This window comes from Eurosta solidaginis, chromosome 4 (assembly GCF_040869045.1).
Source record: "Eurosta solidaginis isolate ZX-2024a chromosome 4, ASM4086904v1, whole genome shotgun sequence".
Classification (NCBI taxonomy): Eukaryota; Metazoa; Arthropoda; class Insecta; order Diptera; family Tephritidae; genus Eurosta; species Eurosta solidaginis.
The window spans coordinates 172,726,322-172,742,944 of NC_090322.1; the positions used below are offsets into that span (position 1 = coordinate 172,726,322).

The following is a 16,623-nucleotide window of genomic DNA, read 5'->3' on the forward strand; positions in this document are numbered from 1 at the left end:
CTTGAATATTTTCAAATAAAATTTCACGCAATTCTTCTGCCTTTAGACCATTTTTGACGGTGTAATATGATAAAACATGTTTCCAATGAGAAGTTATGCCTTTGACCATGAAGAAGCAGCACTTGTCTGCAACTTGCTGCTTTCTTCTATTATTGCCAAGGTCAACAAAGCCATCAATTAGATCTCTATCTTTTGTTCTGTTGTATACGAGATCCTTTTTGATCGAAATTTCGTCAAAAAGTATTTCACAAACTTTTTCATCTGCAGACATCCCGCGTACAACAGTCTTCAAATTGGAAATAATGTTACTATCAATGCCTGGTACTACATATTTTATTGGTCGCCACGACAGAAGATTTTTTTTGTGAGGCAATGCAAAATTTAAGTCATCGCGGAGGAAGTTGTAGGCCTTTGTGGAAATATAATTAATATTTTGTGCCAAGGTCTTACTTTCTGCATTTGGATATGAAAACGTAGTGTCGACTATCATTCTTGCGAATGTAATAGCGTCGGCACTAGCGTTTTCTGAAGGTATAATAGCCGTTTCAAATACTTGTTTCAAATCCTGAACTTCTTGTTCTAACTCTAAAATGCGTTTGTAACGTTGTACGTCTTTTTTCAGATACATCTGAAAAACTTTCGCCATAAGTTCAGGATGTTGAAAAATGTCTACGTCATCTCCTACCAACTCAGACGAATGCCCGTGCCCGCGCTTGGCCCAGAGGTCAGAAAATTTTTCGAACTCCTGAAGGGTAATGTCCGGTCTTTCATCCGGCAATACAAATGTGCCTTCAGGCATATCGTTTTGATTTTCGCAATTCTCCAAAATGCCTGAACAGCTACTAAAATCATTTGCTTCCAAATGATATTTGGGAAAAGCACCCTTCAGGACTCTATTCTTTGCAAGATATTTGCTGTCAAAGTGACGTTCGCAAATGCTCAACGTTTTTCTGTTTTTAAAAGTGACATTTAAGCAACATGCCGTCGCCCACGAATTGAAAGCAGCCTCGTCGCTAGGGAACGAATAAAGGACACAGCTTTCGTCCTTTGCGCAGGACCCTATGCAGCATTTTCTGGCCCGTTTTCGTGGCTCCTCAATTGGAGCTGAAGAAACGCAGAAAAAGTGGCTGCAAAGCACATCGGCTCCTCATCGGCCACCTCGGCAATCGGGGCAGCAACCGTAGCATCTATATAGAAAATGCTATAATTTAGTTGCTTTTCCCAATTAGAAATTGTATAAAAAAATCAATAAATTTAACAAAAAAAAAAAAAAAATGCCGCTCAAAATATTTGATAAAAAAAAAACTTTAGAAAATAGAATAATAAAAAATAATTTTATAAAAAAACAATAAATTTAACAAAATAATGCCGCTCAAAATCTTTGATAAAAAAAAACTATAGAAAATAAAAATTAAAAACAGAAAAAAATATTAGTAAAATAAATGAAAATAAAAGTATAATAAAACATAAGACAACATAAACAAATAAACTAAAAATTTAATAAAAGGAATTAGAAAAAAAAATAATAATAAATTGAATTAAAAAAACTTGAATATAAAAGAATGCAATACAATAATAAAAGAAAACAGCAAAGAAATGAAATAAACCGAAAAAATTAATAAAATTTATTTCAAAAATATATTTATTTATATAAAAATATTTTTAAAAAGTTTACAGAATAAGATATTAAGCTTATAAAACGCTGATTTCGAAATGGAAAGTTGGTTAGAAGCTTAAAAATATAAGCTTGCATAAAATTTTAAAAGAAAGCAATACATTTGATTTTTTTTTATAAAACTAAATCATTAACAAACATTCGGTCTCAACGCTTACAAAAAGATTATTGAAGAAAATTTAAGTTTATTTAATATTGAAAGCGTTTATACTTCGCTTATTTTATAAACTTACTTAAAGTTCTTTCCAAAAACATTTACAGAAATATCTGTTGGGTAAGAAAACACACACATCACACGCACATGTACTTTTTCACACTCTTTTACACCACTTTCACACATTAATTAAATTATTATTTTTTACTTACCAATGTCAACGTATGGCACAGCATCCTCCCTCAGGCGGTTGCCTTTGCGATGTAGGTCCCGTTCCGTAAAGTGTGCCCGGCACACATAGGTAGTCCATTTAGGAATATGGGCGTCAAGGGCAATGCCCAAAGCCGCCCTCCACTTCTTGTCTTGAGAAGGCTTTGCCGGCCAACGGAAGACCGGCAAAACCTTCTCGGTGTTTATACACCCACCAACAACACAATTGCGTACGCGCGACATCGTAATTAATTTATTAAATTATATTTAACCACGCGTAACTTTTATATCGATCGCGTCAACCGCATTTTGAAGAAAACTTTTTGGAATGAGCAAAATAACATCGGCTTTTGCTTATCGAAAATTTATAATTCGATATCAAGCTTTATTGAGACTAGAACCTGAATCACATGCAGCCTTAAACAAGCACCTAACAGGTGCGCGAAACCTACTACCCATTGAAATTAAGCTTTTTAACTTTTTTAAAATTTCTAAATTATTTTAATTAAATTCAAATTCATATTACAACATAAAACATGCAAATATATTGCTACAAATAATAAAATTTAAATATAATTAATCCTACTAAATACCTATATTCCCACAAAGAAATCATCTTAAGAGAAAATCAATTAATATTAACTACAGCTGAAACTGTTGACAGAGAATTTTCTGCTGTTAGCAGGTTAACATTGAAATTGGATTGTGTGTGGTGAAGTGCAAGACGTGTTCACATGCAAAAAAGTTGGAATCTAGCAAAAACTCCTTCTCATTGTGTTTAAATTCTCTGGTGATATTTTATCCGTCAACTGCCTGACACGATTTTCAATATGGCTACTTTTTAGCGTTTTGACAGGGTGTTCAATATGGCCGCGCTTAGGGCCGGCTATCTTCAGCAGGTGATAGGAAGAGATACAGAATGAGACAGCGATAGTCAATTACAAATCAGGTGATCCAATCACTTTGGAATTTTGACGTCTATGTAGGAGATATCACACTTAGTTTGATTCACAATGAGAACTCCGATGGCATACGCCTTGAAGGAGAAGGTGTTACCGAATGTCACCCCTAAGATCTTTGGATGACTGACAGTCGGTAGCGTAACACCATCGACGTGAAAGTCCAATATTCCACGTCATAAGCAGAGTGGCCGTGGTTTTGGTCGGCTAGGTTCAGATAATTTGCCGTCCATCTTTTTATACAAAGAGGAATGGGTGAACCTTCTGTCAAAAGCTTTTGACAGCGCTGGTAGTGCTATGCATTTTGCGGAAACCATGCTGAGTGGCTAGGCGAAGATTCGGAGTAAACTGAGGGATCAGGAAGGTTTCCAATGTCTTCGCTACTGGCGAAAGGAGTGATACCGGTCGTTATGACTAACCTTCGTTAGCCGGTTTCCCACGCACGCTTGGGAACGTGCGTCAGGTAGCTTACTCCCTCAGCGCTAAGGTGAATAGGCATTGGGCCTATTGATTTAAGAGGGTTTGGTTTTTTTCATGGCTTCTTCAACCTCGAGTTTCTCAAGTAATAAGCTGGTCAATGAAGTATCCCCCTACCAAATTTCAAGGAAGTCGCACCATAAATTAATTTTGTTTAGAACATTTCGGCCCCTGGTTAATTTCCCGGAAAAATAAGAAAGAAAACTGGCGAAGTTGTGAATCTAAAGCATCCACAATTCCCCTTGAAAATACACACAAATATTCATTAAAATCAGTCCAGATTTTTAGGAGGAGTTCAGTTCAGTCACACGCGTGCATATGATAAACATATTGTAATGAATTTTAGTGAAATTCTGCTTATTTGAAACCTTCTGCTAACGTTCGAATCGCTAAACTGTTGAATAAATCACTCCAATATTCAGTATTGCAAACTGGTCTTTATTTAGATTACTTTGGGAGTAGTACTTCACAATTAAACTTCACAATAGCGTGCTTAAATCAAAACTGATTACTGATTCCTCGGCTTGCGCTGCTTTTATACTCTCTGTTGCCTCGCCTGCATATCTCTCCAAAGGTCTAGACGTTTCAACTTCTAGAACAGGGATAACCAAAACTCAAACTGTGGCTGTGTGAGTAAAACTAAAATCATCTTATTGGTGGTGGTTTAGTTGTTGATGAAAAATCAATGAGGTAGGACGTATGTACGCATGTTTGTTAACACACAAAAAGTAATTCATAAATATGCCATAAAAATACTACTATTACCAAAAACCTACTATAGAATGTTAAAAAAACTTAGAGAAATAATAAAAAAATTGGCTTCAATGTATCTTTATGTTTTCATTTTTTAAGTCAGCTCCATACATTTTAAACATATTGTACCGGTTGCGGCAAATGTTTTAAATTCGGAAATATGATTTTATTTTTGCGATATTTGAGGGACTTGAAAATATTCTGAATCAAAGATTAAATTTTTGTATAAATGCATCTGTATGTTGTAATTTTAACTTTAATTTCCTACTGGGATGCTCATGCTCTCGCTCTCACTAATACACTTACACTTAAACACTGTTCTAGAATCTCCTGCTTGGTACATGTATATTTGTAGTTTATGCATTTCTCATAGTCATATGCGTGTGTATGTGTGAGCAACTACTTCGGTTGATGACCACATATGTGTGTGTGAGAGATCTCTTCGTTGCCTTGTACATAAGTGTTGCTAGCTTTAATGTGTACATGTATATACGAGTGGCTGCTTCATGTTTTTATTGTTTCGTGATTATTTACCAACAGCCTAGTGATGTCAACATTCGCCACAATAGTTATATATTGTAACGAAGGTATGATAGGAACAATGAAGATATTTTGCACAACGCCTTATTGCCAAAAGCGTGGGAGATGATTAACTGTGTAACTAGTCTTTGGCCCTGGTACAAGGCAAACCTCGAATTGTGAGGAGGTGGAAATGCAAATATCCCGACTTTAAAAAAATAAGGCACGAAAGAATATCTAACCACGAAACTTTTCAAACAAGGAGGCGTAATATTTTTAAAACGATGAATCATTTCTTGCGCAAACTTTAATAATAAAGAAGCTTTTAGCATTGACAAATGTAGCTGTATCTAGTGCCGCTATACCTTAATTACATTCACTTCAAACGCTTCCGAGGTTTTATACGGACGACTCTTTGTCATTGTCTGCTGTAATATTATTTATTACAATATGGTTCCGAGGAGGCAACTATAGATGCTATCAAAATATCAAGAGCTGATGAGGAGATCCCAGGAATATACGAAAAAAAAGTTTTCCGGAACATTCATGGTGTTTACGTTATGTCAGCTGAATGTATCAAGCAAAATTACAAAGTATGCTGCTTTCCTATAGCCAGCACTCTTTGATAGCGGAGGAAAGGAAAAAAGGTGCCCTTACTTAGCTGGGAACTTCAAGAGGATAATGATTTGATATTCACGAGTCGAACCCGTGCGCATCTTGCGCAACCAATATAAAAGTCTCTTATCAAATATCAGCTGTTCTATCAATCAATTAAAACTTACAGTGCACAGCCATCTGGCGTATGGTAGCAACTGCCGGTAATGCAGTGCAAATATTCACAATAGTGCCATACAAATAGATTTCTTTGTGTGCTCACAATCGTTTATTTCTAACAAATTATTTTAATAAAATATAGCTAAACAAAAGCACTACGACCAAAATTGGCCAAAGCTCGTTAATAGCTCGAATCTCCATCTTTAGGTTAGGTTAGGTTAGGTTGAACTGGCCGGTCCAGAAGTTTGTTTTAACGATCAACCTGAAAAACCCTATCAAAAGGCAGGACCTATGTTATAAAATAACTCCGTCCTCTTGGCAAATACTAGAAGCTTCCTAGGATTTAAGCCACTTGCTGCTTCTAGATCTGACAGCTGTATCACTCCTAATAGCTGGAGTCTTAGTCTTCCAAGCGCAGGGCAAGAGCACAGAACGTGCTCGATCGTTTCCTTCTCCAGCCCGCACTTCCTACATATGCTTTCACTGACCAAGCCTAATTTAAAGGCATGTGACGCCAGAAGGCAGTGTCCAGTCAGAATACCCGTCATGAGTCTACAGTCCTCTCTTTTTAATGATAGAAGCAACTTTGTTAGTCTTAGGTTCTAAGACCAGCACATAATCTTCGACATTTTACAGCCCCGCGCTTGAACCCACACCTTTCCTGCTTGGTCGATCATGGGCACCTTTCGCCTTCGGTTAATTTCGCCCAGTCTAGTTGGGACGTCTACGGAGCAAGCTTCAAGGGATGCGTCCTTTTTAGCTAGTTCATCCGCTTTTTCATTGCCATCTATTCCTATATGCCCTGGGACCCAATATAGATGTATGTTTCTCCCTGTCCCGATTCTCTCCAAGGACTGATTACACTCTAACACGCATTTAGATGCTGTGCTATGCGAGATTATTGCCTTAATTGCTGCTTGACTGTCAATATAAAAGTTAACACGATTGCAGGTTGGGCTATTTTCTTCCAGGGTTTCTACTGCTTTGGTTACGGCTACTATTTCCGCTTGGAAAACGCTAATGTAATCCGGCAGCCTGTAGGATCTGTTTATTTCCCGATCAGCACAGTATACCGCAGACCCTACTCCTTCCACTACTTTGGAACCATTGGTGTACACATGTATCGCATCGTCCGCCATTTGAGCACCCTTGCGCCAACCGTCCACCTCTATTGTGGCCTTAAGATCTCCCTCGAAGGGCAGATAGGGAATCAGGTAGTCTGTTCGTCTTGTGATTGATGGCGCTATACTACTATGGCCGTATGGTCGGCGCTCAAGCTGCCTCGAGGCACCGAGCCTGGTTGCAGTTGTTAACGCTATGTTCTTTGTCCATATTTACAACCAAAACTTTATTTATAGGTTTGGATTCCAAATAAGAGCGAAAAAGAGACCCGTACCTAAAAACAGCAAATAATATATATGATGATTGATGTTTCCAAATGCCTTCAGTTAACACTCATAAGAAGTAAGTTTTTATACACGGACTAACTTGTAGTTTTTGAATTACTTTCGCGATTCCTTTGAGGAATGGAATGGGAAATTCGGGCGTACTTTTTCCATTCCTTGTAATATAATTGAAAGAAATTTCGATTACATTTCCCATTTCTTTCGGAAGTACTGGGAAAGAAATTACAATTGCGCAATGTATTTTTTTTTTTTCAATTACAAACAAAAAAAATTTTGTAGTTGAGCCTCAAAAAAACGAAATTACTTTTGATATTTTTTTTTTGAGGAATTGAAATTTAATCAATTCCTTTGCTGTGCAGAACAGGAATTGATAACTTTTTCCAATTTCTGAGGAATGTAATGGGTAATGTAATGGAATTGAACTTACCCAGCTCTGTGTGTGAGTAACAACTTCTGCTCCTAGCTGATGATAACGTGATGTGTAATTGTTTATCTACTTCGCTGTTATCTGCTGACTACATATGTGTATGTGAAATAATCTCTCTGTTTCAAGCTGGTGCTTATGTATATGTGTGGCTGCTTGCTTTGATGTGTTCATGTATAGAAGTGTGGCTGCATGCTTTAATGTGTACATCTACATAAGTGTGGCTGCTTGCTTTATTGTTGTTGTGCATTTATTTAGTAGCAGAATAGTGATGCATAGAACTACTAATATTCGCCACAATGTTAACAGGACAGGCGTAAAAGAGAACGGATAGACACGGCACAAAGACCTTTTAACCGAAATATCCTTGTATAGATGCCCAATGCCTCTTTTATAATAAAGGCAAAAGAGCTGCCTAATTAGTGAATTGCCCAAGCGAAATACACACTATGTATTCTACTTTAGGGATATTTTAAACTAGCTCACATACTTAATTTATTGTTACAAATAACTGAAACTATTCCATTAATTTATATGAAACTCATAGTCCTTATTTGATTTATTTTTATATTCCCACAGTTGCCCGGTGACACCACTGCGCCTACTTTACGTTGCCTCTTGAATGGTCCCCTTCGTGATCTACATTTCGTACCGACGGAACATCGGGTTACTCCTGTACATGATGTTGTCTTCCTCGATGAAGTCGACCCAACAATAACGCCGCTGAATTATCGACCGATAGCAACATCTCCAGCACCAACAACATCGGAGGTGACTCATGTATTTAATGGCACCAATGGTTTGGATACTACCAGTAATGGGTAAGTTTATGATATATTCATATTTCAAATTTTTTATAAAATTTTTACTAACAAGAACTGTGTTAGGTTAGGCTGACCTGGCCGGTCAATAAAGACCTCACATAGACTGAATGTGTCCATAGTGTTACCAGAATTTGTTTGACGACCAAACTGAAGAACCCCAATCAGGTGCCAGGACATACGTTGTAGAATAACTCCGTCCCCTTGGCAAATACTAGCAGTTTTCTAGGACCCAGCTTAATTGCTGCCTCGAGATCTGGCAACTCTTCCGGCCCTAATAGCTGTAGCCTTGACCTGGCAAGCACAGGACACGAACACAGAACGTGCTCAACCGTCAGCTCACACTTCCTGCACTTGCTGTTACTGACGATGCCTAACTTATAAGTATGTGACGCCAGAAGGCAGTGTCCAGTCAGTATGCCATCGTGACCCTTAAGTTTTCTCTCTTCAGAGATATGAGCCACTTGTGATAACACAAATTTGTATAAGATACGCTTCCATATTATTATGAATATCATTTTCATATTGCCATTTAACCACATGGGTCCTCAAAACTATTTTCATTACATGGGGGAAAACGGCTATTTCCGGTCTTAAAGACTTGAACCTGTAATTCTTGTCTTTATAATGTAATGGTCGTTAAATTAAATTAATTAGTCGGGATTCGAAGCATAAATATATACCTAATGCTTGCTAGGCGGGGCTCCGTCATGGTAAATTGATGAAGTCGACAAGTGTCTTTCGCATGTGATCTAAGAATCAGTGATTATTACCTATGTGCTGTGACGAATATTAGCAACACTAAGGGATACTATCATCTCTAAGCCGGTACTGAGCAGTGACTTGTATGCACATAACCAAATTAAACATTATGTGTACACATATGTCCATACAAGCAGCGGAGAGCAACGCACAAACACATGCATACATCTGAGATACTCCCTAAAGTAGGCAATTATTTGTGCAAGTATCACTCACATATACACGCGCATATGAGAAGCTATACACGTGCATCTGTAGTTATAATTTTATAGCTGGCAACTAAGTAAATTCTGGAAACGCCTAGAACTATGGAAGGAAGAAATCGAAGAGTATAAAAGAGCGAAATCTGAGCATGAGATCAGTTTGATTTAAACACGCTATCTGTTGAGAAGTAGAAGTGTTATTGTGAAGTACTTTAATAAAGGTCATTTTGCATTATTGAATAGTGGAGTAATTTATTCAACAGTTTACTGATTCGAACGTTAGTAGAAGGTTGCAAATAAGAGGAATTGCAGTAAATTCGTTACAGTGCTCTTAATTGGTCTGCGTTTTTGCTTTCCATAGCTCCTTTCCATAACCTTCTCTTCTCGAAGAAGGTTATAGAGTTGATCACCTATAAGCCTTATTCTGATACGGTGCGTTAAGCGGAGGCTACTCTCAGAGCTGCTTTCCGATATTGATCGCAAGTTTTTTTGTTAGGAGTATCACCTATGTTTCACTGCATGCAGCTGAAGACCGCGTGAGCCATTCTTTCGACCTGATTTAGCAGTTTGCGTACTTCTTTCGGGCTGTAATGGCTGCAGAAATTTCGGCTGTGTATTCGAATTAGAATGTATCATCGGGCATTTCGAGCATAAACATTTCATTGTATCGGGAGCATAGATCAGGAAAACTAACTAATCGTTACATTACTTCGCATGTAACTTTCGGGAAATCTGAGGTTTGTTATATGAGTATGCAATCTCTATGACTCACTTACTTAATTGGCACTTAGCCTTGTGGCATTTTCTACGCTCCTCCGCTGTTTCCTCGTTCCACCAATATGCCGGAGTCCGATTAACTTTTGCTCGACTTCTAGGCATGGCAGCATCACACGCCATACCTAATGACTTAGATATTTGAACAGAAAGATCTTCCGCATGTATCCTTCGTATTATGGCATCATTCCATACAACATCAAATGCTTCTGGTTCAAAAATGTGTTGTTTCCATCTTCTTCTTTGTAGTTGGTTGGAAGCTGTCTTTGGTGAAGTTTCCACTAGCTCTAAGCTAATAGCTTTCTGGTCGCTGTGTGTGTAAACGTTACTGATGCACTATTTTGGTCGTCTCGCTATTTCGCTACTAGCAAAGGTGAGATCTATAATGGAGCGTCTATTGCCAGTGTCGAATGTATATTTCCCTGCCTCATTTAGAAGTTCTAGCCTCGGGGGTGTAATGCTTTCGAGAAGAACTCTACCTCTATAGGTAGTTCTATTACTACCATATACAGTTGACCATGCATTGAAGTCTCCACATATTATAAGCGGCTGTTTTCCCTGTGCTTCTATAGTCATCCCAAGAATCATGTTGTCAAACTCTGTGCTAGTTATGCTCGGAGGTGCATAGGAACTAAAAATGTATATTCCTTTGATTTTTGCCCACGTGAATCCTGCCACTGTCGGTGTCATCCTTTCCTGGTATCCAAATTGAGGCTTTCCCAGCCGAGTCCGTGAGCCAGCCTTGCTCCTGCTTATTTCTGTACGGCTCAGAGAGTACCGCTATGTCAAATCCTCCTTCAAACATTGTGTGGGATTAGGGGTCTTGGGCCGCTTCACAGTGGCTTAAACAGTTGCAACAATCTCATGGGGCAATCTGGTTGCTTCCCTCCCGCTGTGGGCATCTAAAACTGCCTGCCGAACGTTGTCCCCCACATAACGCACACTTCGGTACGTTGGAGCAGTTCTCTGACCGCATATCCTGCAAACTTTTGACCTATATATAGTCTCTTTGCACTTCTGGACTATATGACCATAGGCCCAGCAACTATAACAGTATCTCTCCTGTTTCACCTCTCTAATTCGACAAGATACCCATCCTACTCTTATTCTTTACACCTTTAGAACAACTTTAGCATCATCCGCTGTAAGGCTTACAAGTGCCGATTTTGTACTATTACCTATCCACAATCAACCCCGACATACATAATGTATGTCTTGCTTGTAACGTGTCTCTACATGACACCAACATCTTTTTAATTGCAATGTGGCACCAGCGCCTCTAACACCCCTTTCTCTCTGTGCCAGCCAGCACTGTTGCAGCTGTAAGTTTCCTCAGACTTCCGTTAGAGGATATTGATGACAATTTGTGAGTAGTCGCACCTATTGGTTTGGGCGAAGCACTGCTACTACAACAACAAAAATTAGCAAATTTTGTATAACTCAGCAATTATATTTCATACATGTGTTTCAAAAACTGCACACGTTTCACTTACTCATCACACTGGATCGAGATTTACCGACAACGTTGATGTTAACGTCGCCGTAAGTAATTTACCACACAGGTAGTCAGACATTTATGTAGATACTTCTTACCCGCGGCACAGTACTCTCAAGCCATACCAAAAATAAATTAAACATGCTAACAAATGTAAATAAACACATTTAAAAAAGTAAATGAAAAATATTTTGAGTTCGTGATTTGCTTATCAAATTATGTGATTGCTTGGTACATTCTCACATAAATATTTAACGTTTATTTCATTATCAAGTACTTAAGCGCCTTTTTTTTCATTATCTCAACCGCATTCAGATGAGCTCAATGACTTCAAGAGTAGCTACTGTTGCCTGTATTTGCGGAAAAAAATTTTATTTTTTAATCAAGGTCAGCAAAACATTGGCTATCGAACAAAAGTGGGTGTGAGAGCGAACAACGATTATCGACATTCGTGTTTAGACTTAAAAAAAATGTTATAAATATATTATTAGAGCTACTGATAGTTAAATTAGCTTCTTCATTTACTAAAATCATAAGTACGTATATTTTTTCAGTGTGGCCAACTTACTAAATAATGGCCTTTGTGTAGTTAGTAAGAGTTTTCATATTTAGTAAAACATCACGGAAGCTATTTTCGTACATTGAACTTGCGTGTTATGGCACACACAGCTTTCAGCTTTGATCACGTAGCAATCTAATTTTTAATGGCGTGATATGCAGCTCCAAACATTCAATTAAAAAATGTATTCATAGTTGACGCTTCACTACATAGAACATTTATGGGCGAGCCCAACAAAGTGGTCAAATCATTCCTTCAAAAAAAAAAAGTACTTGGCGCGATTTACTTTGGAAGAGCTTTAGGACGGAACCTACATATTTCAGGGAACTCCGCTTATTTTACACCTTCTACTAACGTTCGTATCGCTAAACTGTTGAATAAATAACTCTAATATTCAATAATGCAAAATGGCCTTTATTAAAGTACTTCACAATAACACTGATACTTCACAATCAATAGCTTGCTTAAACCAAACTGATTTTATGATTGCTCAGTTTGCTCTCTTTTATACTCTTTGGTTTCCTCGTTCGCATACTTCTAGGCGTTTCTTCTTCTAGAATTTACTAGTTCGCTGAAGATTGCATACTTTTGTGAGTATCTCAGAAACATGCATGTGTATGTGTGAGAACTACTTTGCTGATGATTGCATACTTTTGTGAGTACCTCTCCGCTGCTGTATGTACATATGTGTAGACATAATGATTGATTTGTTTATGTAGATACAAGTGACTGCTTAGTATCGGCTTAGAGATGATAGTATGCCTTAGTGTTGCTAATATTCGTCACACTGCCCTCCACCTAAGTCTGATCGTCCCGATCAGACAAATCTCTCGATCTAAACGCTGCTAGCATCTCCAAATGAACCACCCTTCTATTTCGTGGTTTCCCAATGGTTTGTATGCGGTAGATGGTATCACTGATCTTCTTCACAACTTTGTACGGGCCTTCCCAACTGTACCGAAATTTGGATGGAATACCGGCGAGGGTTGTATAGCAGTACCAAATCTCCCTCCAAGAAACCTTCCGAATTTTTTTCTCGTCGTACCTGTGTTTCGTCTTACTACTCATTATCCTAGTTCGTTCCCTCACACTCTGTTGTTTGGTCAATGATCTACTTCGTAGAGCTTGCGCTTGACGGATTGGCGTCGCATAATCAGTATCGTTCCCACATTTCACAACAGTAGTGCGCCCTGGCTTGAAACTACCCTCGCATTCATTCTGGGACTGGTCAATTCTTTTCTTCGTTTTTGTGCGTCCATTTGGTTTTGTCAATGCCAGTGTTTCTCTCGCAGATACTTTTGATTTCGCTTTATTTGGCCCATTCGATCCATCAACCTTTACCTTTGACTTTTGTGGTTTTGGCCGAGCCTTCTCCACCAGCACTCGATTATTGCTGAACCCTTTCTCCAAACTGAAATTAAGTGGCACATTCTGGTTCTTATAACGCATAACCCTTCTCTGCATATCGACCCTGATGTCATGGTCAACTAAGAAGTCCACTCCCAATATGACTTCATCAACAATCTCCGCCACAACGAATTTGTGTAGAATCATGACCTTCCCAATTAAGACTTCACAGATCACTTCTCCGCGGACTTGGTTATACTCGCCAGTGACCGTACGCAACCTTGCTGCAGGTAATGGCTTTACTCTCCTGTTGACCGGATCAAATCAAGGAATGAGATGCGCCCGTATCTACAGTCAGTACACGTTCTTTGCCATCCACATTCCTTCTGATTGTAAGACTGCTTGATTACCTTCCAATTTGCGACACAGATTCACAGGACATTCAATAGCTGGAACTAGCTCTCGATCTCTACATTTTACTCGCTCTTGCTCATCCCCTCCAGCTTTGTTATTTAGACCACCCATGCTGTTGAAACCACTAGGATCAAGATCGCAATGACGTGCAATGTGACCGGGCTTCCCGCATTTGAAACATTTGATAACTGTTTCACTCCGCTTTTGCGATCCTTTCAGCGCCTCCAATATTGTGTTCACCCAGTCTGACCTTTCTACCTCCACATGGCGTGCTTTGAACGCTGGCTTACACAAGAGCGATGCTGTTTCCTGAATCAGAGAATGTGACACCGTTTCTGTGAATGTAGGTTTTAGGTTTGCGTATGTCGCTCGCTTTGTTTCCACGTCCCGTATGCCATTTATAAAGCTCTGGATTTTTACCCTTTCGGTGTATTCCACGGGTGCGTCTGCATTCGCTAAATGTGCCAGCCTTTCAAAATCCGACGCAAACTCTTGCAATGTTTCACAAGCCCTCTGGAAGCGGTTCAGTAACTCCATTCGGTATATCTGTCACAATATTTTATGCCGACCCCGAGTATTTTTACTAAGAAGCTTTCCATGGCAGAAATATGGTCGGAGTGTTTGCTAAAAAACGTCTCCGCTTAAAACAAAGTGTTTCTAGTTGAAAACTTTTTTTCAAAATTTTTATTTACTTAAGCTTGAACCCAGGATCTTCGGTGTGGTAGATATAGCACGCTACCACCACACCACGGCGTCCACAAATAGTTCCTTCTAAAACAAAATGTCAGTACAGAACTGGAAGAGATCACTGGGCCCGTCGTTGGAATAGGGGATTTTTTCAAGTAGGTCTACTCTTTCCTCTATTGTAAACCTACGCCGTAGATGATGTCTTTCACCTACAGAAAACCCATAGATTTGACACACAAGGGCATCCAGATGACTTAGTAATCTAAATTACAGACATGCATTACATTAAAATATTCGGAGACTCAAAGCGTAACGCAGCCCAACCTTTTCGAGGGGTTGCTAGCGAAATTTATGGCTTCTCCAACCCAATTTTCAACCTCACATACCCGTGACAAATGTTTGTAGGTAAGGCTCTGATAATCCCAAGCTCCTTACGGAAAGGAGAACCAAATCCGGGCAGCAACCAATACAATACTTTTAATACCAGCTGCTATTGAACTTAAACTTTTGGTATTAAATTTGTGTTTTAATTCTAAAAAGTTTTATTTTAAGACCATGAAATATAAATTTTAATCCAAAATGGTTTTGAAACAAAACTTTAATCAATGCTGATTATCCCGTTTTAATATTTTTCTGTTTTAATATTATACATTCTGGCATTGTTATATATAAATGCCAAATTGGTATTAAAAGTTATTAAAAGTAAACTAAAGTTTTTACTGTGTTATATAGGGACTACCGTAAGAAAAGGAGAAAACTAACTTCAAAAGTGATGTATTAGTCCATTGTGAAACCGATTGTTACGCACGCTTCCGTAGGGAGCTTTCATATTGGATGGAAACTTGTGTAATGTTCGTGTTGTAGTGTTGTAGTGCTAGCCGCGAGTGACACTTCAATACAGTTTCTATACAAACATCATGCATTAGTCTTCGCTAGCATCGGCGCACCAACATGAATGCATCCCTAGTTTGGTAACCGGAGATCATGCAAATAATAGCAAATACTAAATTGTGATGAGAACGCTAGCTGCGTGTGAGGATACCTCCCCATCGTCTTTGTATTCAAAATGAAACTGCAGCTGGTGTATTAAGTCTTCAAAATATCTTTGAACTGAAGATCAAACATATGAAGATAATAAGGAAACTTATAGAGTATCGATTTCACACTACTGGCCCATATCTACCCTCAGAATATCGAAGAACATTGAGATGTATATTGGAATGATTTTCCGTCATCCCTTCTCATTTGAACATTGAGATCTCCATTGTGGACAAAATGCTTTGGGAAAGAAGGAATTCCTATATTGATTTAGAGATTTGGTAAACGAGTGCTGGTATCTACAGGTAGATCTTTAGGAAATCGATACCAATAGGTTGCTACCACACTATGTATTTTTAACCAGACATTTATGTGATTAAGCTGGTGGTACATAATGTAAGATTTAAATAAATTTTATTTATTTGAAATTAATTTTTGTTTCAAATTCAATTAGACTTCTTCATTTCAAATAAAACTATTCTTAGGGTAATGAAGAAGAAGAACGAACCGTACGGCATTAGTAGTACAGCGTCATCATATATTGGAAGGCGAGACTACCTAGGTCCCTGCGCTTCGATGAGCCACAATATGGGTGGAAGGTTGGCGCAAGGAAGAAGTAGCGTCTGCAGTATAATACGCTGGTCCAGAAATAAATAGATCCTGCAAGCTGTAGCTCAAACTGCAACCGCGTAAATTTACTAAGCCAATAATCTGTCATAGCACAACATTTAAAAGTGTATTAGGCAATCCCTGAAAATAATCGGGATACCGAGAAGCATACATCTATATTGGATACCAGGGAATATGGGAATATACGGAAAGAAGGCGAGAGTTGTACATGATCGACCAAGAGGGAATAGCGTGGAACCAAGCGCGGGGCTGCAAAGTGCCGAAGATGATGTGCAGGTCTTACCACCTTAAATCAACAAAGTTACTCTTATCATTGAAAAGATGTGACTGTACGCTCATGATGGGTATTCTTCCTGGACACTGCCGTCTGGCGTTACAAGCTTTTAAGTTAGGCCTTGTCAGTGATAGCAGAATAGGATGTGTTGGACGAGGAAACGACCGAGCACGTTTTATACTCTATAAGCTATAAGCAGTGGAACAGCTATCAGATCTAAAAGCAGCCAGCAGCATAGTTCCAAGAAAGCTTCCAATATTTGACAATA

General features: G+C 38.6%; 1 protein-coding gene across 1 annotated transcript in view; it reads left to right on the top strand.

The window, feature by feature from the left end:
• Rbm13 (RNA-binding motif protein 13) overlaps positions 1–16,623 on the top strand; it is a 123,227-nt gene that overhangs the window by 36,672 nt on the left and 69,932 nt on the right. The window contains exon 5 of the transcript XR_010953027.1: positions 7,931–8,172. The gene's annotated coding sequence lies outside the window, so the exon portion shown is untranslated. The remainder of the gene's footprint in view (positions 1–7,930; positions 8,173–16,623) is intronic.